General features: G+C 49.6%; 1 pseudogene; it reads left to right on the top strand.

Moving 5' to 3' along the window:
- The first annotated feature begins 10,661 nt into the window (after nt 1-10,661).
- On the top strand, nt 10,662-20,917 carry LOC119273280 (annotated as a pseudogene).
- The last annotated feature ends 1,709 nt before the right edge of the window (nt 20,918-22,626 follow it).

Genomic DNA, 22,626 nt, shown 5'->3' with positions numbered 1-22,626 from the left:
GGGTTTTGTCGCCGGAAAACACTAGAAAATGCATCGAGTGTCGCAAATGAACGATACTTGTCACGCATGCATGCCATGGTCACCGTAGGGTATGCATGAAGTTTGGGACCATTTGGTGGGACCGTCAAGGAAAACCAATTTCAGACCTGATCTCCGGCAGACCCGAATGGTCCTGCTTGTAGATAGTGCATGTGGGGGCATGCATGAGATGACCCCAACTTTTGGGAGCATGTGAGGATGGCCAATGTGCCCCCTCCCCCCCAGGCAAGGTGTGCACGAGTTCGGACACAAAACACACGTTGTGTCACGTGGGGGCAGTGTTGTAGGGTTTTGTCAACGGAAAAACCCTAGAAAATGCAACCAGTTTTCGAAATGAACGATACTCGTCATGCATGCTTGCCATGGTCATCCTAGGGTTTGCATACAGTTTGGTCTGAATTGGTGAGACCGGGAAGATAAATCTGCTCCTAGTACATGGTGCATGTGGAGGTATGCATGCGACTGTCCCAACTACATTTGATTTAATAATATTTGAAGTTTCAAACAGAAAATAAAATTTATAATTTGGAATGAAGAATTGAAATAATGAAGAAGTGCAGTAGAACTTAACATATTATCAATTACATTTTGGAAATATTTCGAATATAAAGAAGAGAACAAATATTAGAATGAAGAAGTGAAATAAAACAGAACATTTTATCTTACAAATTAAAAATATTTCAAAAATAATAAAGATAAGAAATATTAGAATTAACAATTAAAATAAAACACACCTTTTAGTTTATATTTCGTAAATATTATCAATATACAAAAGAGAACGAACAAATGAAATAAAACACAATAGAATTTGGCATATTTTTAAAATTTTAGTAAACACTGTTAGAAATAATATAGAAAAAAGAGACTTGATTTTAAATATTACAAATATAAACAAGAAAAGAAACAAAGAAAATTTAAAACGTATCAGCGAGCGGAGTAAGGCTGCCCTGGGCCAGCCCGCCCGAATTGGGCCCAAGGCGGAGCCGCGCAGGGCACATCGCAGCGCACAGCCGTTGGGTGGTGGGGGTTTAGTCCCACCTCTCCAAGCGAGGGAGCACTGCACCGGTTTATATACCCGGCTGCGACTCCCCTCTCAAGCTCCTATCAATTGCAGGCAGTACATTGCCTAACTCTTGTCCCCTCTGCCCCGTGGGGCCTACTAGCAGCAGAGATAATATGCACCACGGGCCGGCATCCTGGCCCATGCAACGCAGGGTTCCTAGTCTTATGCAGGCCGTGGAGTATGAATTCTCCTGCTCTGGTAGGTGGGCACTTTTTTTTGGCATATTGCCATGTGTATTGATCTTCAAATCACACACTAAATTATACACATGCTCACTTGCATTCAATACACAATTTTTTTGTGCATACATGACAAGTTAATGTTTTGACCTTCAAGTCATCTAATAAATTTTACACATGCTCACTTACATGTAATACACATGGATATTAATTGGATTTCAACAAGAATGAGGCCGTGGTGTATGAATTCTACTACCACGTGCATACAAGATGCATAGAGTGTTGAAAATGAACGGTAGTTGCCAGGCATGCTTGCTATGGTCATCGTAGGCTGTGCATAAAAGTTTGGTATCAATTGGTGAGACCGAGAAGAAGAACCTGCTTGTAGTACATGGTGCAAGTGGAGGCATACATGCGATTGTCCCAACTATATTTGATTTAATAATATTTCAAGTATGAAACAGAAAATTAAATTTATAATTAGGAAAGACAACCATGAAAAGTGAAATATGAGAGAACAATATATCATACATTATTTAAATTTATAACTGTCAGAACAAAGAAAAGAGGAGAATATAGAAAACAGAAGAAAAATTTGAATGAATAAGTGCAATAAAAGACAACATATTATCTTACATTTTGGAAATATTTCAAATATAAAGAAGAGAACAAATATTATAATGAAGAAGTGAAATAAAACAGAACATTTTATCTTACAAACTAAAAATATTTAAAAAATAATAAAGATAAGAAATATTGGAATGAAGAATTGAATTAAAACACAACATTTTAGTTCATATTTCGTAAATATTATCAATATACAAAAGAGTACGAACAAATGAAATAAAACACACAAAATTTGGCATATTTTTTAAATTTTAGTAAACACTGTTAGAAATAATATAGAAAAAAGAGACTTGATTTTAAATATTACAAATATAAACAAGAAAAGAAACAAAGAAAATTTAAAACGTATCAGCGAGCGGAGTAAGGCTGCCTGGGCCAGCCCGCTCGAATTGGGCCCAAGGCGGAGCCGCGCAGGGCACATCGCAGCGCACAGCCGTTGGGTGGTGGGAGTTTATTCCCACCTCGCCAAGCGAGGAAGCGCCGCACCGGTTTATATACCCGGTTGCGACTCCCCTCTCAAGCTCCTATCAATTGCAGGCAGTACATTGCCTAACTCTCGTCCCTTCCGCCCCGTGGGGCCTACTAGCAGCAGAGATAATCTGCACCACGGGCTTGCATCCTGGCTCAAGCACCGCAGGGTTCCTAGTCGTATGCAGGCCGTGGAGTATGAATTCTCCTGCTCTGGTAGGTGGGCAAATTTTTTTGGCATATTGCCATTGTGTATTGATTTGATCTTGAAATCACACACTAAATTATACACATGCTCACTTGCGTTCATTACACATATTTTTTTGCATATATGACAAGTTAATTTTTTGACCTTCAAGTCATTTTTTTTCAAAAACTGGCTTAAGTTAAGACCAAATGGCCCCTCCGGAATGCGGTCATTTTTTCGACCACCTCCAAATGACCTCAACTTTGGCACACATGATCTATTTCACAAACAAAGGTGGGTTCCAAAGGTTTTATATTTTTTTGAATTTTTTATAAATTTATAATACCCTCTAGACTGACCAGTCAAAACATCGGTCTATACCTCAGGGGGCATTGTAAAAAATTCTTTTTCCAAATTTTATTTCATAGCCATGATTGGCACATGTGGGTCACCATGTTCAAGAAAGTTTGTGTGATTTGGAGGTGGTGGGAAAAATCACATTTTTTCAAAAACTGGCTTAAGTTAGACCAAATGGCCCCTCCGGAATGCGGTCATTTTTTCGACCACCTCCAAATGACCTCAACTTTGGCACACATGATCTATTGCACAAACAAAGGTAGGTTCCAAAGGTTTTATACTTTTTGAATTTTTTATTAATTTATAATGCCCTCTAGACTGACCGGTCAAAACATCGGTCTATACCTAAGGGGGGCATTGTAAAAAATTCTTTCTATATTTTTGAAATTATTTGAATTTATAATGCCCTCTTGAATTTGTTTACCTTTTTAATGCCCTCTTATTTTTTTGAATTTTTATTTATTAAACTAGGTTTACAGGATGGCTAGGATGGCCCGTGCTTTCCCTTTTGTTTATTTTTTTCCTTTTCCTTCACTTTACATAAAAATTACCTGAGCACTCCAAAAGTAACATAAAAATTACATGACCCCTCAAATAATAACATACAAAAAATTCAAAAGGTATTTTTATCAAACACATCTTTTTGAATATGTATATTTTCTTTTCTTCTAAATTTATATTTAATTCCTTCACACTTTGATGATGGAATATTTGCTCTGTAATTGCAACATAGGTTCAAATGATGGAACATTTGATCTTTTTGCTTATTCAAATTATGCGTTGATGGAATGTGTGAGGATGAACAATTATCAGTAACTTTACTAAACCCCATGTACTATAATTCATGACAGCCATTTTGGAACATTGCGACATTCAATATTTGGTATAATTAGCAGATGGGCACAGCATGTTGCACTTGCCCACAGCATAGACAAGTGTTGCAGCATGTCTCAAGCAACACTGAAGCACCTTTTGTTTTTTTCGCACCATCGAAACAACAACTAAACATGAAGGAAGCATTCACCACCATTAAAGATAAGGTCACACATATATAGATAGCATTCTAATAGGTAGCAGGCAGTTCACAACAGATCCAGTTCAACCACACAATACATTACATTACATTACATTAATATATCAAGTTTTCTCGCAGTTCAGACCCAGATGCAGCTTTCCCAAAAGTAAAACATCATCAAATATACTGATGATGAGTACGGCTTCCAGCTTCCGATGATCAGCATGATGTACGACTACAGGTCAGGGTTTCTCAGGACCTTCAGGAGCGCCTTATGCTGACCAATCATCTTGTAGTCATGACTGGAGATCGATGTAGCCCGGCAATGTTCCATCAGATGCTCCAATAACCCAGACCTGGGCTTGGGCTTGCTGCAGTAGGGGCACCGGTACTTTTCATTCCTCCAGTTGTAGTACTTGGCAGGTCCTTGGGCCCTGATCTTCAACACCTCCTTCTCTTCAATGGACTCGACGTTCCCCTCGACCACATCATCTCCAGATTCATACTGCACACATTAATGACTGACATTAATACATTATGCATTCAAAAACTATAAACACATAATACTAACTCAATGCAGAAATAACATTTGAACTAGGCCTTACCTCGTACGGCTCATCTTCATCAGACGCATATGGGTAGAACCCAGTCTTGTCCCACTTCCTCTTGTTGCCCACAAGATCCTCCTCCTGCTGCTATATTGTCAAACAAGCACATCAATTACAATGAATTGAATTGCAGTTCACAGAATGTCATTACAAACAAAATTGTGAATGTGAACCACATTGGTATGTTGCAAGTGACCAAATGCTTTCCTTATAAATATAGAATCTAAGCAATCGATCAACAGACAAATGATGTCCTTCATAAATTCTAATGAAAATGCAAGCTGGATTCTTGACATTCCCTGGATAAACCTAACACTTTACTTTTGAGGGAATTACCCCCCCCCCACACACACACACACACTACTTAATGGAAACATATAGTATATTTTGTTGCTAGGATCCTGCGTTGGAATGTTTACTTCACACTTTACATATAGTATATACTAATTACAGAAGCCAACTACAAATTTTAATATGCACAAATTACTGTTTTTGGGACAATGCAGCAAAGCTCCTACACATATTAACATAATGCAGTAGTTAATTAGGTACAACTTCAATTATAAATGCATACATCTCCAACAAACATCTAAAATTTCATTACTTACCTAAACAACAACAAATTATACTATAGATGAATCTTGTATCATCTAAATCAATTCATTGGCACATCTTAATTAATGCATTTCAAATCAAATATGTTTCCATCCAGTATCATTGAACCACAGATCAAATCAAATAATCATAAATGTCAGCAGCATTGAACTACATATCTAATAATCATATGACATCTATCTGACCTTAAATTCCCCCTTAAATAAGGTATTCATCCTCATACTAATTAAATTCTAACAAGCAAAAATTCAACTACTAATCTAATAAGCATCTGAAAAAACCCGAAGATGCTTTTATCTCTGAAGCAACGGCATTGCAGAGGATGTTCAATGCTGTCAACATCTCTGAAGCAACGACAAAATTCCTCTACTAACCCAAAGTAAATAAGCATAGACTGCCCCTTCCCCTCGACCACACTTCCCCTCTCCTTCAGAAGCCCCAATCCAGCACAAAAAAATCCAGCCCTTGAGAAGCTCTTTTTGATTAACATGACAACACCCAGTACATGAGCACATCCTTCACTATATTTACAACCAAACTAATGCACCATCTAATCACCTCACGTAGACAATTTCCAAAAACACAAGGCCATGCACAACCCATCTCATAGCCTCTGCCTGACAGGCATCAATCAAGCATCAAATAACTGCAACTATGACAACATGCATCAATCAAGCATCTAAGAATTGCAACTATGACAGCCATAATCCCTAGAACTAAGAATCCATTTAATTAATCATCAAGCCAAAGAACTAAAGCAGGCACCAACCCAAACCAATACAGAAGTATATATTTGACTCCAAACACCTAAAGAATTGCAAAAATTCCACTGCTAATCTAATAAGCATCTGAAAAAACCCCATCCCTCAATCTGGATACTTCTAACCTAATCTAATAATCATATGTTGTCCACCATTCTTGCATGAATCAAATACAGGAAAACCCTACCTCCAACAAATCTAACCAAGCAAAGTTCTGGCCACAAACCCTACAATCTAAAAACTACCAACTAAAAGTTAGCCGCAGATACCTTCTGCTCCGCTTCCTCCTCGCCGGAGCCGGCCTCCACCTTCTCCACCTTCTCCACCTCGTGCGCCTCGCCAGAGCCCGCCTCCACCTTCTGCGCCTCGCCGGAGTTGGCCAGAGCGGGCGCATCTGGCTGGACCGCGCCGCTGCGGCCCGCCCCCGCCTTCTCCAGATCTCCAGCGGAGGGAGCACCGCGCTGGACGCCGGCACGCCCCCTCACAAAGGTGCCCGCAGCAATCTGCCGCGCCTGCTCCACCAGATCTGCGCCCCAATCGGGGCGCTCGCCTCCTGCGTCCGCCATTGCGATGGAGAGGATGCGGTGAGTGAGACGAGGAGGTTGGAGAGGAGAGGGAGTGGGGAGTGGAGAGTGGAGAGAGGGAGACGATGCGGCGGGGGGAAATGGTGGGCGATGCGGCCGGAGGTGGTTACCGTCCACATTTATATGATGGGACAGTTTTGGCAACTACCCGTGACACGTGCTGCCCCACGCGCGGGCGGCTTCTTTTTTTTGCGGGGGGCGCGCGGGCGCGGGCAGCTTCACGCGTGCACGAAAGGCCACCGTATACGAACGGGCATACGTATACGGCCGGGCATATGATCTAACCGGGCCCGTACGGGCCTCCCAGGGCTCCTCGACGGCTATACGCGGGGGCAACAAAGACGATCGTGCCCCTCGTTATGAACCGTTTTTGGTTCATCCTGGCCGTCGATGTGTTTTCCCACCCCGCGTTCAGCCCAAGGGGGGAGCACCGGAGAAGAAACGGTTGTTCAGACATTTTACTACGTGCTCATGGTTGTGGCTTTAAGTAAACAACATCTAAAATTGGGGATGGAGTTCAGTTACTCTTACTTAGCTCAGTTAGCTCATCTATAAGTTGGAGCTACTGGCTTGCTTGCTTCTGTGTACATAAATTCATCTCTAGTGGTTACAGTTACAACGTAATTCCCTTGGTTGCAGCTTAATGGAACTTCAGCTAATGTTGGCGATGGATTCGGTCACTGTCACCTTGCTAGGTGAAGCTAGTATCAGTTAGGTTGCCTCCATAAGTGGGGGCTGAAGATTGTTAGCCGTTGTTGACGAGCAGGATGACAATCACAACAGGTTGAATGGTACGATCCCCCGCGTTCTCCTGATGCCCCAGTTACTGCTTTGCGTGCTCATTTGTTCCCTCTCATCTTTGGTTTCCTATCAGGAACAAACTTTAGACTGGCTGAGGTCTTCCTGCAGCACGGTGTACGAGGTCACGGTCACGGTCATCTTCTTTGGATTGTATCGAGTACACCACTGCCACATCCACATGGGCATGTACGAGGGTCATCATCTCATCTGCTCTCACATGTCATCTAAGCACACATCCACACGAATCTTTTGTGATAGATTGAGCTACTGTCTATTCAGAATTTTTACTACTGTCGTCTGTGCTCGGTTGCAAGCTATTAGTGGAGACTGAAGATGGCATTCCCAACCAGTTACACGCTACGGTTCTGCTTTCCCCTAATGGTCAGTTTCTTCTGAGGTTCGCCATTTCCATGCTGTAATTCTGCATGTTCATTTGTTTTTTTATCTATATTTGGCATGAACTGGGACGACACCGAAACAACAGAGCCCACGCCTCCCGGATCGCTCTAGGGCGACTCCGGAGGCCACCCCAGCCGCCGGCCCTAGAAACCTCAGATCGCCGTTCTACCCCCGCGGCCGCCGGCGCTGACGGCGGCGGCGAGCTCTCCCGCCCAACTCTCTAATCTCTATTCCCCTCCTCCCCCAGGTTAGCCAGCCTCTTCCTGCACCTTGTGGCTGCTGTACGTACTTGGTCGGATCTGGCTTGGTACGGGGCCAAAGGTGTGGGGTTGGCGGAGAGGTGCTTTGCGCCGGGGGATTGGATGATTTGCCCCACTTTATAAGGGGTTGGATGATTTGCCCCGTGATTGTCTCAATAACAGTGGTCCCGGGCCCCACCCGGTAGCTTCTCTAGGGGGGGGGGCAAATGATCAAATGGAGAAGTAAAGTGGGGCAAAAGATCCAATTTCTCGCTTTGCGCCGCACGGATGCATAGTGCTGCTGCTGTCGTGCACGATGAAGTGGTGCGGTGCAGATCAGGTGTTGTGCACGGCTTCTTCATGCCTGGCTCGATACGTGGCCGTCCATGGTGTGGTGTGCAGGGCTTGCCGAGGCGGTGGTTGGGCTGCGGACTCACTCGTCGTGGCTCTTTAGAAGTTGACCGGGGCGCCAAGGTGCAGCGCCTTTCATGTGCGCGGTGACTGGCCGACGGCACTAGGTTCACGACTTGGTGATGGTGATACAGATCCGATTGGCCGTATGGTAGTGAATACAGACTCTACTGCAACAACTTCCTACGGATCCACGGCGGCGGTGGTCACAAATGTTCTTCGGGACGACTCATGTCTCTAGATCCGGTGGTTGACTTCAGCAATGAAATATAAATTATGGACAAGGGCTTGACAAAAAGGGGTGGTTGTGCAGTGGCGGCAATTACTTCGTATGAAGTTGCTGGGATCGCAGAAAGATGGTGGTGACAACACATGACTTCGATGGTGATGCTACTCTATCACCCGGTCTCGAGCTCTGGGTCGAAAGCCTAGGTCAGTCCCGAATTGGTCATACCTGGCAATGACGATGTTTTTGTACATCGCTACCTTGTTGAAGGCATTGCTCGGATATGCTCAGGCCGATTCTGGCTTTCTTGGTTGGATCCGGTGATGACGGCGCTTGAGTGTTGCCCCCATCCTGAAGAACCTCGTCATACATGTGGTGTCATGAGATGGTGGTGCGAATTTAGTCATTGTTATAGTTTGCCGATCGCAGATATTATCGCTCTAGGTTTTTTTCTTTTTGCCTCGCCTACGCATAGCTTTGGTCTTATACGACTTTGCTATTTTGCTAGTGTTAGTTTTATGTGTGTGCGTTGATGTTAGCTGTGAGCATCCTATCTATGCAGAGGCTGGTTATATGCTCATTATGTTTGTTCATCTTGATGCTTCATTTTAAGCAAATAAAGTTCACCCTTTGTCAAAACAAATATTTGGCATGAATTTGGTTTTCCTCTCTTTGTGTAGAGCAATCCTTTGGGAACCCACAAAATACACAAGGGATAGACTGGCCCTGGATTGACTTGCTGAGGTCTTCCTCTTCCTGCCGCACGGAGTACGAGGTCATGGTCATCTTATTCACATTGCATTGAGCACACCGCTGCCACATCCACATGGGCATATGCAGATGGTCATGATCATATCTGCTTTCACATGCCATCAAAGCACACCACGTGCACATCCACATCCACACAAATCCTGTTCCAGTCATCTTTGAGTCAACTGCAAGTTTGGGATCATTGATAGTGTCAAAAAACATCTTACATTATGTGACGGAGGAAGTAGTTAAAAAGGCAGGAATGAAAGTAGTACACCTAGAACAGAAGCTACTGGTGCATAACCTGGATTTCTCTAGTTCAAGGTGTAGTGTAGAACTGTAGATTGATCATGGGCATCTTGCCAATGATGTTCTCTCTGTTGGTGCTTGGGTCACTAGAAAAGCCAACAGCTCCGGCACCCAGGGTTCTAGCAGGCCAGCAGAGCCGTGAAGGGAACTGGGCACAAGCACAACCAGCTCGAGTTGGTGCCATGCTCGATGGCTGCCCAACGAGCTGCGGCAATGTGAGCATCCGCTATCCTTTAGGCGTGGGATCCAGGTGCTCCCGCCTGCACGACTTCAACCTCTGGCAGTTTCCTGAAGGATACCAAACGAGGAGTGCGAAGAGCAACATAAGGGAAGCCCGCCCCGCTCCCCCACTTCGCCAGGGTTCCCATCCCCACCGCTGTCGGCGACCTAGCCTCCCCGCCGCTGCCGCCGGCCACCGGGCGCGCGCCTCCCGGCCCGCCCCGCTCCCCCCTCCCCCCTTCTCCTCCCCTCCCCTCCTGTGGCGCGCCCGCCCGCGCCTGGAAGGACCCCTGCGGCTGCGGCCTTCGTCCCCGCCTCCCTCCCCTCCCCCCTGCCGTCGCCAGCGAGCTCCGTCGGGCAAAGCCCGGGGGGTGCGGCGGTGGCGGGGCCCTTCTTCCTCGTCTGCTTATGGGCGCCGGCGTGGGGCGGCCCCTTCGAGTGGCGGCGCTGGACGTCTGCGGGATCCAGCGGCGCGGCGGTGGTCTCGCGGGTCGGCGGGGTTGCCTACTAGTGGGGGCGCTCCGGCGACCTTCGTTCCGCGCACAGCGGGGCGGCTGCGGTGCTCCCGTCTCGGGAGGTGGTGCGTGGCCGGTTTCTTGCCAGATCCGGCCGTATCTGGCTTTGGGGGCTGGCCGGCGGCGCCTGGCTCCAATGGTGCGTGCCCAGCGGCTCCGGTGCTTGGAGCTCACTGGGCGACGGGGGTAGGGCAGCGGCCGGGCGTGGCCGCTACTCCGGCCGTGGGCGGTGGCATGGGTAGGTCTCGGTGGTGGCCTACCGGTGTCGTGACGGCTTCTCGGAGGCTCGATGGATTTGCCCGCGGCAGCGGCCAGCTTCTCTGGCGGCGTCTTGTCTACGTTCGGGCCGTCTCGAACTTCACCCCACCTCCTCGTCGCCCGGGCGCTACTCCCATCAATGGGCTGGTCCTCTCCCAACTGCGGTCCACCGCTCGTCTCGCACCCGGTGCCGCAGACCGAGCTCGTCTCGCGCACGATGCAGCAGGACCAAACTCGTCTCGTGCACGGTGCAGTAGGACTGACCTTGTCCCCTTCTCGATGCTGCAGGACCGAGCTCGTCTCGCGCTCGGGGCAGCAGGACGGGTCGGTGGATGCCAGTTTTGGCCGACCTATTGGGCCTCGACGCTGGGGGTCGCCCAGCGGCACGAAAGGTGGGACCTTTCCGCTCGTCTCTTTCGTTGGGGTGCGGCGGGTCTCGGGTGAGGTGGTGTCGAGGTCTTGGATGCTGGGGCGGCGGCCCTGGTGGTGGTAGCGTGGTGCTCTTGGGCAGAGCCCGTGCCTTGGTGCTACCCGGTCACCATGGTCATGTGGGCGACGTGGTTGCCGGGGTGTGGCGTTCGGTGGCGGTTAATATTGGCCGAGGTGAAAACCTTCTCTATCTTCGGACAGACCAGCGTCCGCGAAGATCGTTCCTTTCTTGAAGGCATCGTTGCGGCTCTCATTGCCTGTCATGCGGCTCCGGGGGAAACTCTGATCCTTGGCTCGGGCGGTGGCGGTGCCCCGGTGTCGTATCCTTCTTGAAGGCGCCGCCTTGAAGCGCATGGTTCGTCATATGTAGCTTCATCTCTTCGGGGCGGTAGTGCTTTTTTTTTAGAACGAATGCTCCAGAGGAGCCCGGCTTTGAATTAACAAAGCCATCAACCGGCCAGGATTACAACTCCAAACAACACCAAACACCAACTAAAGAAAAATAAAACATACAGCAAAGATACAGAGGCGCCAGGGAACAGCTCACAATGCACATACAACAAGCTAGTCAGAAAGATTGGCGTAAAGCATATAGCTTGGAGATGCCACTATCCTCTTGCACGCCGAAAACCAGGGCGAAAGCAAAGTCCTGGTCAGGAGAGTGCACCGACGACGATGCAAGGCACGCCGTTGCCAAAACCTGGGCTTGAAGAAAGACACATCCATCCAGATCTATCGTCAAAGAAGGCCCCTGCCTCCTCGCCTGGCTCGAAGGCGTCGCACCGTTGAGCGATAGCCATGCTCACCCTAGAGCCTAGATGGATGGCCTCGAAGATACCACTTGTGCGGAACCAGGCGTTCCCGACATGTCGACGACGAACTCACCTAGAGCAGAGCAACACCAAATGCCCAAGTTCTGACTTGGAAGAGGGCGAGCGGTCAGAATGCACAAATGGGCAACAGCTAGGGCCAAGACCAAATTGGGAGCTTCGGCTCGCTCGACGAGCTGAAGTTCAGCCACCGTAGGAGGGGAACCCTATCCCCTCCCGTCCTGGAAGATCCAAGGGCACCGGAGGAATAAACTGCAGCCCGGCGAAGAGCACCATAACACCTGGACCCAGCACCAAGGAAGACACCGCCACCGTTGGACGCACGCTGCCGCCGCCGACACACTCCGCCTACACCACAGCGAAGCCCCCACCCCATCTTTGTTCCCAAAACAGCGCCTTCAATAAGGTTACGGTGCCAAGGGCGTCGCCGCTGCCCCACAAGATTGAGGATTTCTCCCGGGAGACAAAGGGGAGGGGGATGGGGAGCAAGACCTGATACGGCGCCTCCGGGAAGGTGCGCGGCGCCCGCGGGCATCGCCGCCGGCAAGGCAGGCTGGGGTTTCCCCCGGTCCTGCATCCGGACACCCACTCCCACCCGAGCAGACCGAGGCCCCTCGACGAGGCAGGCCGGATCTGGGGAGGGGAGGAGCTTGCTGGAGAGGGAGGGCAGTGGGGACGGCCAGATCTGACGCAGCCGGAGCACACGCAGCCGCCGCGCGCTGACCCGCATTCTTCGAGGATCTTGCCGTCCACACGGCCGTGAACCGCCGACCTGCGCCCGTGCCACCGGATGCCGAAGCCGGCGACGCCTCACCAGCCGGGGCCGCCGCCCCAGATCCAGAAGCCCCCCACGGACGAGGCGAGGCGGCGAGGGCCCCGCCGCCACCTTCATCGACTGCGCGCCAAGCTTGCTCGGCGTCAGCAGTCTCCGGCGGCGGCGAGGGGAGGGCGAGCAGGGGAGGGAGGCGGCGGGGGTAGGGTTTCGCCCCTCGGGTCGCCCGAGCGGGGCGACACGAGGGAGGGGGGGGACAGTGTCACGTAAAATCTCTCCTGTGGGCGGTAGTGCTAGGGGTGGTGTTGCTATGCTCAGCGCCTATGTATCCTGTCCTGGGTGTGTGCGTGTGTTGTGATGGCATGGCGTGTGTTCGTACTGGGTGCCTGTTGATTGATGCTTTTATATATAAAGCGGGACGGAAGTCTTTTTCGGTAATGACGCCACTCAGCCTTCCAGACTCTTCTTGCGCGACGGCATCACCGTGGTGATCGAGTTTAGGTCAGATTCTATCGGGGCCTCTTTCTCGTATACAATCCCCATGCAATCTCGTGCCAGTGTGTAGAACTTTTCTTTGAAACCACCTGGGAGGTCCTTCTCTCTTGCGTCCGGTGTTCTAAACATCACCGGCTGTGGCCGGGAGGTATACTATGTCGAAGACGATGCCGCCACATGGAAATGCAGCACTTTGTGCCTGGATCCAAGAACTACAGAGATGGTGGCTATGCAACACTGTAAAAATACCTCTGGATGCGTCGTGTTAATGTGAAGGACGGCGCCAGTTTTAAGTTCCAATTTGTCCACAACGACCGCAAAAGCAACATTGATGCACGCTCTAACCAGATCTCTCCACTGTGGGATAGAATCAGCATAACTAGTGATCGGCCGAGTAGCTTTCTGCTATCGTGGCAGATAGTTGACCAATCCACCTGCGCTGCTGCCAAGCAAAACATGGCAAACTATGCCTGTATCAGTGAGCATTCCGAGTGCAGTGACAGTACAACTTCCTGTGGCATCGAAGATGCGGAGTGCATTGCCGGAAACCATGGCTACAGCTGCATCTGCAGCGCTGGCTATTTAGGCAACCCCTACATTCCGCATGGCTGCTTGAAAGATGAAGAAGGTAACCTTTTTACCTAAGCAGGTGACCAAATGTACAGTTGCTGCTAGGTATATTTTGGACATTGATACATTCTAACTTTTCATTTATCAAACTAGGGTATAATCCAATTCCGAGCAGGGCTGATTGCACCCGTCGGTGTGGCAACACTAGTGTGCCATTCCCATTCGGCTTGGAAGAGGGTTGCTTTGCATGTAAACAGTTCAATCTCAACTGCACAAATACAACCCGGGCGTTACTGCAAAGAACCAAGATTTTCTCGTTAGAAGAGCTAGAGAAGGCAACAAATGACTTTGATCCTACACGTATCATCGGGCATGGGGGGCATGGTTTACAAAGGCATATTATCTGATCAGCGTGTTGTTGCAATAAAAAAGTCTAAAGTCATTAAGGAGTCTGAGATCAGTCAATTCATCAATGAGGTAGCAGTCCTCTCTCAGATAAATCACAGAAATATTGTGAAGATCTTCGGATGTTGTCTTGAAACGGAGGTTCCACTGCTGGTGTATGACTATGTATCCAGTGGTTCACTGTCTCAAGTTCTTCATGCTGATTCAAATGGTGGTTTTGCTTTGTCTTGGGGTGATTACTTAAGGATTGCCCTAGAAACAGCAGGAGCTCTATCTTATCTCCACTCCGCAGCTTCAATATCAATCTTCCATCGCGACGTGAAGTCCTCAAATATACTCTTGGATGGAGACTACAAAGCTAAAGTTTCGGACTTTGGTGCTTCTAGATTGGTTCCAATTGATCAAACTCACATCGTTACGAACGTACAAGGTACATTTGGGTACTTAGATCCAGAGTATTTCCATACCAGGCAGCTGACCGGGAAGAGCGACGTGTACAGTTTTGGTGTGGTACTAGTGGAGTTGCTTCTCAGAAAGAAGCCCGTTTTTACATGTGAATCAGGCACCATCAAGGGCTTGTCAAGCTATTTTCTCCAGGAGTTCAGTGAGGGGAGAATCATGGGTATTGTTAGTTCCCAGGTCCTGGAGGAGGCAACTGAGGAAGAGATCAACTGTGTCGCCTCTCTTGCAGAGCGATGCTTGAGGCTACACGGCGAAGAAAGACCCACCATGAAACAGGTGGAGACGGAACTGCAAATTCTACGGGCAAAACAGATGAACTCATCTCAGGGAGATCCGTGGAATGAAGGACAGATGCAACCAAGGTCATTAACTCGAAGGACTAGAGCTGCTTGCCAATCTTCTGCGGCCGGATTGGGCGAGAGAGCCAACGTACAGTCAGGAGGCTGTTATAGCTTGCAGGCAGAGTTCATGGCATCTGCTAGCCTTCCACGCTAGATGCGTACGTTGAGCTCATGATAATGGATGCTTTTGTTTCACTTTTGTAAGCTGATGCAATAATGGATTATTATGTTTTCACTTTTGTAATCCTTGCCCTGCGCTTGTATCCATGGGAAACAATGTGCATAGGCTGGTATTGTAAGTCAATTTATTTCCGCGTAATTAAAGGGTGTCATGATTGTACGAGTTTTTCGATTGGAATTGTGCTTGTTTATGGAAACTGTTTGTTATTACCTTGGGATGTGATGTTCATTGTGTTGACGACATGTTTATGAGACATGTCATGGATTATCTCAAGGTCTGTAGTGAATTGAGCATCCATGACCATGCTGCACCGTGTTCCTTGATTCAGCAACAGGCTTAGCTCAAGTATTGCCCCTCTATTTTTACGCGTCCAGATTGGTTCCGATCGATCAAACACAGATTGTTACGAATGTGTAAGGTACATTTGGGTACTTAGAGCAACTCTAATGGGGCGACCCATTTCGTCCGCGGCCGTCCGTTTGGGTCGGCGCGGACAAAAAAGCCGGCCCAACGCGCCGACCCAAACGGACGCGTGTCCGCCTGCCGCCCCATTCCCGGCCCATTTTTTTGCCTGATTTGCGTCGGCGCGGATACAAGACGGACGCGCGCGCGCTCGCCCTCTTTCTTCACCGGGCCCACTGGTCGGTGGCACATCATTCACACACTCGCCCGCCTGCTACGTCGCCAACGCCGCCGGCCATTTTTCAGATTTAAAATGGATACATATAGTTCTAGCGTACACAGATAAAAGAAAAAGAACACTATTCGTCGCTTTCTGACTCCGACTCGGTAATGTCCTCCTCCGACGTCTGAATGTAGGCGTCAGCAAACTGCTCGTCTTCAAAGTTTCAACCCAACGTTTCTCGTAGCTTCAGTTTCAATTGAGCTGCCTGCTTCCGCGAACGCTTGTCCTCCCGATAGGCGGCTCGCTCCCTCCTCCTTGCGTCCCTCTCCAACCTCAATTGACTGTAGAACTGGCGCTCGTCGACGATGTCTTGCGGGAAGCCTCCGCGCACGCCACCAAGGCTTCCATGTCCTTCTCTGCGATGGCGAGGCGACGCTGCCGCCTCCGGTGGACACGACGATCCTCGCCGGTGAAAAGCCGCGGGAGAGGCGACAGATCTTGCGCCCGCTGGCTCGACACGGTGGGAAAATTCATATCCCGACGAGGCCTCCGGAGGCGCCACGCCGCCGCGTCGTGCGCGCGGGCCGCCTCCTCGGCGGTGTGGAAGGTGCCGAGGATCAGACGCAAAGTAGATCTCGGAGGAGAAGGCACCGGAGTGGAGCTCGTGGACTCCGCGAAAATCCGAAGCGCCCAGGCGGCGGATCGACATGGTGGTGCATAGGCGAGGAGAGTGGGCGGCAGACTGAGTGTGGAGGGAGCGCCTTCTTTATAACGAGGGCCGGCCGCGGCGCGCGCGCGAACCTTTCCCGCGCACTGGAGCGCCAAAACCAGCGTGCGCTAGGCCGCTTTCCACCGCGCGCGCGAACATTTCCCGCGCGCTGAAGAGCCAAAACCAACGCGCGCGGCCATGAAATGGGTCAGCCCGTTGGGCGCACTGCCGACCCAAAACTAAAAGAGGGCGGACGGCGGGCGGGCGGCCGACCCAAATGGACAAAAAGCGGATAAAAACACCGTCCGTTTGGGTCGGCCCGTTGGAGTTGCTCTTAGATCGGAGTATTTCCATACCAGGCAGCTGAACGGGAAGAGCGACATTTTCACAAGTGGAGTTGCTTCTGAGAATGAAACCTGTTTTCACAAGTGAATCAAGCACAGTCAAGAGCTTGTCAAACTATTTTCTGCAGGAGTTCAGTGAGGGGAGAATGACAGGTATTGTTAATTCTCAGGTCCTTGAGGCAACTGAGGAAGAGATCAACAGTGTCGCTTCTTTGGCAGAGCAGTGCTTGAGGCTACACGGCGAAGAAAGACCAACCATGAAACAGGTGGAGACGGAACTGCAGACTATACGGACAAAACGGATGAACTCATCTCAGCCTGATCCGAGAAATGGAGAACAGATGCAACCAAGGCCGTTGACTCGAAGGAGTAGATCTTCTCGGCAATCGTCCGTACGGCCAGGAGGTAGCCAATGACGCTATAGTTTGGAGGCAGAGTTCTTGTCATCTGCTAGCCTACCACGTTAGATGAGATTTTTTTTTGAACGGTCACCGGGGGGGAGAGAATCCCCACCTGAATATATTGCTCAAAAAGCTGCCAAAACCAAGAGTCACCCCTTAAGCTTTGGCTGATCCAGTTTATAAGGAAACCGGGCCGAAAACCATACAGGTAACATGGTTACAGAAGAGGAGAAAAAAGTGCCACCCAGGAAAGGGCATGACCTAGCTAGCAGGCAGAAAGACCAACACCACGAGAGACACAAGTAGATGTGGGATTCTGTCGAGGGGTCACAATACCAAGACTCTGCAAACAACCTAACGCACCGCACCGGCGTGCGTATCGAGCCCCACGGCACAACAGAGGATCAACCATAATCAACGAGTGCCAAACCATAACACGAACCTTGACTGGAAGATCCGCCACGGGCGGTCGGAACGATTAGCAGGTTGGGGAGGCATCATTGCGTCGTCATTGAGCAAAGGTGAACCAAGACAACACCAAGAGCCCAAAGCTCGCCGCAGCACAACGGCAACCATGGGAGGGTCTTGAGCATGCACAGCAACAGGACGAAGACCACGCGAAGGACAGTCAAAGAGAAACACATGAAGAAGAAACACACCACCGTCGGCCCCCAGCTCGCCGCACCACCACCACCGAAACGCACCACCCTCAACCACACGCCGCAATAGGAACCGTCGCTTTGGGCCCCCAAGATGACGCCTCCAAGGAGGAAGTGTTGTCGAAGACGCAACACCATCATCCGATCCGGCGAGCCTGATCTTAGGTTTTCACCCGGTGACCACAAAGCAGAGTACCGTAGGTGCTGGAGCTCCACAGCAGCACCTCCTGCGGGAAGGCGACATCCATAGACGCCGCTGCCGCCGGCATCGACAAAGTCGATACAAAGTTCTCACCCGGAGTTTGAGCACATCCCTACAGCAAGACGGCCTGAACCACGCCGAAGCAGATCCACGCGACATAGCTCGGAGACCACGCCTCTAGGAAGGTATGCGACGCCGGTGTGGCGCCGTCGTGGTCGGCTCACACAATGGGTGAGCAGGGATTTCTCCCAGAGCACAAGCGCACCGGACCCGAATCGGCCCAGTGAGGTCAAGATCGTCAGATCGGGGACGGGAACATCGGCAAACTCCGACCACTGCCAAAACTGGAGCCGGCACGCCGGCCGCTCCAGTCCCACCTCGCCCCGCAGCTCCCCATACTCGCGCCCACCCTGATGCAGCAGCGCAGCAGCCCCCAGGAGCCAGCAGGAAGCCGGCCCGCGTGGAGACGAAGGACCCGAAGGCAGGAAGGGGGGCGCCACCCCACCCCCACTCGCTGGGAAGGAGCCGCCGGACCGCAGCCCCTGATCCAGCCAACGACGCCCCTGCGGCTACCACCCGCCGGAGACGCAGCCTTGAGGTCACCACACACCGGAGCCGCAACGCCAGATCCGCGCCGCAAGACGCCAGATCCGCGCCGCCAGAGGCCAGCGCGCCCGAGCCGTGCCCCGCACGCCCACTCGGGCCACCCCGCGCGCCCACCCGCGCCTTCCCGAACGCGGACGCCCATGCCAGCGCGCGCACCCGCACGAGCGCCACGCCGAGCCCGGCCGAACCAGACGGCCCGCGCCGCCCCTCCCCGAGCTGGAGGGAAGGACCCCGCCGCCGCCGAGCCGCGCGGGCTTCGCCCGGTGACTTTCGCCGGCGGCGGCGAGGGAAGGTGGGGACGGAGGGGAGCTTGCTGGCGGCGCCTAGGTTTCGCTCCCGGGCCGCCCTGGCCAGTGGTATTGTATCTGGATGAAGTGTTTAGCTCAGATGAGATTATTGGGCTTATAATAATGAATAATTTGCTTCCCTTTTTTAGAGCATCTTCAACAACCGCGTCAAAAGGGGCGCGCGCACGGTAAACTGAGTTTTTAGCGTGCGCGGGACGTTTCGGCGCGCTCCATCGGTAGCGGGAAACTAGCGCGCGTGGAAAAAGGCAGAAGCTCGCGCGTTATTTTTGGCGCATCGTTTCCGGCGCGCCTTTAAATTGCGGCGCTCGCCAGCTGATTAATTGATTGATGTGTGACGCTCCCTCTCCTAATAATTGTCGAGACGGTGCTCCGCTTCCTCTCCCCACTATCTCCACAAGAAACTGATGGCTTGCCCTTTAAAGTCTGCTCGGCCTCACCTCATTTCGTCCCCATTGTCCTCACGGATTTTGTCAAGACATCTTATCAAGATTTTGTTAATTTCAGATATTAATGAATGCCTTCGACCGAACAACTGTAACGGGACATGCCATAATACCAGAGGAAGCTTTAGTTGTACTGAATGTCCTCGCAAGACTGAGTATAATCCATTAAAAATGCAGTGTACTAAGAGGCAACAACCTCTGCTCTTAGGTAACACTACTATCGTTACATTTTTGATAGACAAGATAGAACGGAAACTTAAAAGAGCTTAATGCCTACAGGTATAATTATTGGGTTGTCTTGTGGTTTCGGCATTATATTTCTGAGCTTCAGTGCAGCACTTTTCATTCGTAGATGGAAACAAAATGTTCAAAAGCAACTACGGAATAACTATTTCCGGAAGAACCAAGGTCTTCTACTAGAAACGGTGATATCATCGGATGAAACTGCAAATGAGAATACTAAGATTTTCCCGCTAGAAGAGCTGGAGAAGGCAACAACTACTTTGATCCTACACATATCATCGGACGTGGGGGCCATGGCATGGTTTACAAAGGCATATTGTCTGATCAGCGTGTCGTTGCAATAAAAAAAGTCTAAGATCATTAGGCAGTGTGAGATCAGTCAATTCATCAATGAGGTCACAGTCCTGTCTCAAATAAATCATAGAAATATTGTGAAGCTATTTGGATGTTGCCTCGAAACCGAGGTTCCACTGCTAGTATATGAGTATGTATCCAATGGCTCACTATCTCATGTTCTTCATGCTGATTCAAATAAAGGGTTTTCTTTGTCCTGGGCTGATCACTTAAGGATTGCCTAGGAAACAGCAGGAGCTCTATCTTATCTCCACTCTTCAGCTTCAATATCAATCTTCCATCATGATGTGAAGTCCTCAAATATACTCTTGGATGGGAACTACATGGCTAAAGTTTCAGATTTTGGTGCGTCTAGGTTGGTTCCGATTGATCAAACACACATTGTCACTAATGTGCAAGGTACATTTGGGTACTTAGATCCAGAATATTTCCATACCAGGCAGCTCAACGGGAAGAGCGACGTGTACAGTTTTGGTGTGGTACTAGTGGAGTTGCTTCTGAGAATGAAGCCTGTTTTCACAAGTGAATCAGGCACAGTCATGAGCTTGTCAAACTATTTTCTGCGGGAGTTCAATGAGGGAAGAATCACAGGTATTGCAAATTCCCAGGTGCTCGAGGAAGCAACCGAGGAAGAGATCAGTACTGTCGCTTCTTTGGCAGAGCGTTGCTTGAGGCTACACGGCGAAGAAAGACCAACCATGAAACAGGTGGAGACGGAACTGCAGACTCTACGGACAAAACGGATGAACTCAACTCAGCCTGATCCGAGTTATGGAGAACAGATGCAAGCAAGGCCGTTGACACGAAGGAGTCGATCTTCTCGGCAATCGTCCGTACGGCCAGGAGGTAGCCAACGACGCTATAGCTTGGAGGCAGAGTTCTTGTCATCTGCTAGCCTACCACGTTAGATGAGGCTATTGAGCTAATAATAAAGGATAATTTGCTTCCCTCTTGTATGAACTGTTGCTAGGACTTGTATTACAGGCTAGTTAGGTTGGTACTGTAATAAGCCATGATTTCAGGCATCGTGATTGTATCGGTTTCTCGGTTGGAATTATGCTTGCTGATATATGTAGACTGAATTTTGTTATCCTGAGATGATTAGAAGAGATGTAGTGGATTATATTAGCAATGATTTTGGCACTCATGCTGTCTTGTCGTTGCCACCGTTAGTACATTTCTGTTTTTTCTCGACCCTTCTTTTAACATAAATATATGGTTCAAATTTTTCCTCTCGGCGCAAATATGGCAGGCATCCGGATACATGTTCGGGAAACAGAAGAAGAATGCACTATATATCCAGCTCCAAAATTCATTGGGGTCCATCACACCGCTGCTGTCCTTCTCCAACTTGTACCTCCAGTGTCAGACAGCAAAGGCGTCTAAAGAATTGAATGCGTATTTTGTAGAGAGGGGGACATATTACATCCCAAACTACTATCAAAGTCTAATATACACCCTGAACTCCAAAACCGTTCAATTTACAACCTCAAACTTTTAAAACCGGACAAAAATCAACCCAAGGCCGGTTTGACCATGTGTTGACTGGTTTTGACTACTGAAAGCGTCCAGTCAGTTGTCATGTCACCATCTACCAAAACTAGAAGAACGCCCGTACGTTGCAACGGGTAACATTTCCGTAACTTTAAGAGTTTAATATTAATCATGTTAATATTACATTTAATATTCTCATACATATCAAGTGACATTGGCGACCTTTTTTACCATCAAATCCTCACACACACTCTTGACGTCCCTCTTCTTCACTGTCTCTCCCCCTTTCCCCCCCTCTCTCTCTCTAACACACGCACATATCCATCTTATTGGGTATGAGACCATAATCCATCTATCTCACACACACACGCTAGTGCATAACAATATGGATTAGGTGTATTATATTTGCCACCACAACTAAGGAAATTAATTTCATGTAAATTGGCCAGTCACAGCTCTATGACAAACAATGCATCTAAATTCTCATCGTTATTTTTATGTAATATGCTCTCTCTCTCTCTGATATTATAGGACCAAAAACTTTTACCAATTACCATACTGTAGAACACCACACTCCTCACTGCATCGATGGGTGGTGGGTGGTGTCTCTCCTCTACCGCCGTGGACCTGTGCTGGCTTGAGTCCATGTCCGCCGTTGGCCGCTGCTCGCATTCGTCCCACCCATCGCCCAAGCCGGCGTTAGGAGCAAACTCAATAGCCTTGCCCACCGTCATGGCTCCATTCCACGAGATCGAATCAAGCATCATAGAGTTCGGGGAGGAGTAGCATTTCCACCGTCAGCTCCTCGCTGATGTATCAACGTAGAGTGCGGGGAGGACACGGAACGTAAATACCTAGGGTTTAGCGCTGGTGGCGGGAACAACCGACACGGCCTCCTTGCGCCGCTCCTCACTGCCCGCCCTGCTTTGGGGATCCTAGCGCCCTGCCCTAGGGTTCCACGCTGGCGGCGGCGGTGGCGGCGTTTCCCTCAAGAAAAAAAAGCACGTCTCATGTCCGGCTTGTGCAGGAATCCATCACCAAGTAGGATCAGTAGTTCCATCCCGAATCGGTTATGTTGCAAGTCCTAGCTATAGCTATATATACGTATTACCCTGCACCCCTA

This window comes from Triticum dicoccoides, chromosome 3A (assembly GCF_002162155.2).
Source record: "Triticum dicoccoides isolate Atlit2015 ecotype Zavitan chromosome 3A, WEW_v2.0, whole genome shotgun sequence".
Lineage (NCBI taxonomy): Eukaryota > Viridiplantae > Streptophyta > Magnoliopsida > Poales > Poaceae > Triticum > Triticum dicoccoides.
The sequence above is the reverse complement of the archived record's forward strand: the minus strand, read 5'-3'. Positions and strand labels throughout refer to the sequence as shown.